General features: G+C 39.5%; 1 pseudogene; it reads right to left on the bottom strand.

Annotated features, from left to right (window-relative positions):
• Positions 1-1,052: 1,052 nt before the first annotated feature.
• LOC102239484 lies at positions 1,053-2,045 on the bottom strand (annotated as a pseudogene).
• Positions 2,046-3,224: the final 1,179 nt, after the last annotated feature.

A 3,224-nucleotide genomic window follows, 5' to 3' on the forward strand; every position in this document is an offset into this window, starting at 1 on the left:
AAACTTGCTTAATTAGACCTGCTTTCTGATTTAGCTAAACTTTTTCCAGCCCAGTGAAGCACCCCAACTTCTCTTTCAGGTAATTGTCAGCAACACAGCAGTAAATATAAACACAAAGCAGATTATTATTATAGATCATGCAGGGAGAACAAAGGGTAAAATATTTAACTGCAGCAGTGTTTGACTATATTCTGCGCAGTGAGAAAACCTAAAGTCATTTTCAAGGTTCACCACTTCTTTTCAGTCGGGTCAAGTTTCTAAGCTTTCTAAATCTCCGTCTTCTGGCTAATGAAAAGAAAATAGGATTCCACCGAGTCTCCTGTCTCCCTATTCCAGGACATCTGTGCGGATCAAATGAGATGAGGCATAGGAAAACGCTTCACAGACATTTGGTTAAAGTGTGAAATGTTTGCACCTGGCTATAATGAAAGTCAGACACTTAGCATATTTAGCCTTTTATATATATAGATAGCCATTCTGACAGGTGTGAGGTGATATCTCATTATGCTTTTAATTTGCATTTCCCTGATGATTAGTGATGCTGAACATTTTTTCATATGTTTGTTGGCCATCTGTCCTCTTTGGAGAAATGTCCTCTGTTTAGGTCTTCTGCCTATTTTTAAATTGGATTTTTTGGTGTTAAGATATATGAATTCCTTATAGATTTTGAATATTAACCCCTTTTTGGATATATCATTTGCAAATATTTTCTCTCGTTCAGTTGATTGCTTTTTCATTTTGTTGATAGTTTCCTTTGCTGTGCAAAAGCTCTTTAGTTTGATGTAGTCTCTTTGTTTATATTTCCTTTTGTTTCCCTCACCTGAGGAGACAGACACCTCCTAAAGGATATTACTAAGAGCTAAGTCAAATGTTTTACTGCTTATGCTTCTAGGAGTTTTATGGTTTCTGGTCTTATTTTTAAGTCTTTAGTCCATTTTGAATTTATTTTTGTATATGGTGTAAAAAAGTGCTCCAATTTTCGTTTTTCTGCATGTATCCATTCTTTTCCCAACATCACTTATTGAAGAGACTATCTTTATCTCATTGTATATCCTTGCTTCCTTTGATGCAAAAATAGGTGATGAGACTATTAAGTCTAACTTTAAATTAAAGCAATGCACAAAGGCTTCTTCCACAAGGACAAGTTTTTTTTATTTTTTCTTTATCAAAAACCAATTATGTCTCCAGCTGTAGCCTCAGTTTAAGCAGTTTTTAAAAAACAACAAACAACCAAAAAAGTGAAAATAAAAAAAAACACCCCAAATCTTGCCTGTGTCAGAGCCAAAGTAAAAAGGAAGTGGGTGCAGAGTCCCTGAAAGAGAAAACTCTAGAAGCAGGTGTGTGTGAGCACATTCAAGTCATGGGGTTTGAGATTATGAGTCCTTGGCAGTAGTTTCTTCCCTTCAATCACTGGGATGTCCATCTTGAGAGGCTTAAAGGTTGCTGGATCCTTGGCCAGTCAAGTGGCCTGCACATGGATCAGTTCCATTGGAGAAGGTTTCTGGGCTGCTCTGTAGGCCTAGGTGGCAAAACACCCTCCCAAATCAGATACTGGTCCAAAGAGAGCCCATTTATCTTCCAGAATTAATGATGCTAAGATTTGGGCCAGGTGAGGCTGTGGAAGAGCCAGCAGAGAACCAGCATCTAAGCTTCTGCTTAGGGGAAGAGTTAGGGGTGAACTGGGCTGAGGCCAGCAGCTTCTCTTCTCTCATAATCTCTTCACTCTAGTTTTATTTTGTGGAGTTTTTCTGTCATTCAAAGTTACTTGGTCCCCTCGGTGGTAAGGACCTTGGGTGTTTATCCAGCATCTCTCTCTCTCTCTGTCCTGCCTGTTGTTCAAAATGCTGAATGCTCTCCTGGGTCTGTTTTTGTCATCAGAGAATACATGATGACATAGGTGGCTTTAGCCTTTACCATGAGAACCTTGTTCATACTGTCAATGACCATGATAGGATCATGGCAGGAGAGAAGATACTGCCTCTTTTTTCTCCACCCTGACAACATGCTGATACTTGTGCTGTGGAATCACTGACTTCTAGGGGATGCTGCCCATGTCTGATGGTGGAATCACAGGCATTGGGTCCAGAGCATTATCATAGCTGAATGCCTGGTGGTACATCTCAGTGGTCGGGGCATGCCTAGAGGCCCATTAAGTTCAAGAGCAGGCTTCTGATTTATCTTGAAGCCATTGAAAGACTGGGATCTAGGTGCTTTTTCTATATGGATTTCAGAACTGAGTCCCTGCCACCAGAATGAAATGTGATGATTATGCTGACAGGCAAAGCAAAATTGCTCAGGAGGAGTCTATCCATTCCAGAGGGTCTGTTTCGCCACTGCAATGCTGCCTAAAGCCCTATCTCCATCACTAAAAGAGGCTTCGAGGACCTAAGTCTTCCTAGAGGCTATGGTGAAGTCAGGACCCAAGCCATGGTGTAAGTGGCACTGTGTCCATGGTGACACTGAAGGCCTAGGGCACTGACCAGGCAGAGCAAGCTGCTGGGCCGAAGTTAAGAATTTTTGCACCTATGTTCATCAAGGATATTGGCCACTAGTATTTTTTTAATGCCTTTGGTTTTGGTATCAGGGTAATTCTGACTTCATAGAATGAATTTGAAAGCATTCCTTCCTTCCTCTTCAAGTGTAACAACATCTGTATCATAGGTGTACCAGAAGAAGAGAGAGAGAGCAAAAAAGAATCTCTAAAAATTTCCCTAACCTGGTGAAAAAAATAGACATACAAGTCCATGAAGAGCAGAGAGTCCCAAACAAGATGAAACCAAAGAGGTGCACAACAAGACACATCATAATTAAAACGCCAAAGGTTAAAGACAAAGAGAGCATCTTAAAAGCAGCAACATAAAAGGAGTTAATTACTGACAAGGGAGCACTTACAAGACTGTCACCTGATTTCCCAACAGAAACTTTTCAGGCTAGAAGGGACTGGCACAAAATACACAAAGAAATGAAAAGCAAGAACCTATAACCAAGATAATTCTACCTAGCAAGGCTATCACTTAAAATTGAACATGAAATAAAGCTTCCTAGACAAGAAAAACTAAAGGAGTAGATCACCACCAAAACAGTATTGCAAGAAAAAGAAAATATATGAATAATAAAATGGCAATAAATACATATCTATCAACAATTACTTTAAATGCAAATGAGTTAAATGTACCAATCAAAAGACATAGGATGGCTGAATGGATAAGAAAACAGGATCCTTA

Source organism: Myotis brandtii, unplaced genomic scaffold, assembly GCF_000412655.1.
Source record: "Myotis brandtii unplaced genomic scaffold, ASM41265v1 scaffold195, whole genome shotgun sequence".
Classification (NCBI taxonomy): Eukaryota; Metazoa; Chordata; class Mammalia; order Chiroptera; family Vespertilionidae; genus Myotis; species Myotis brandtii.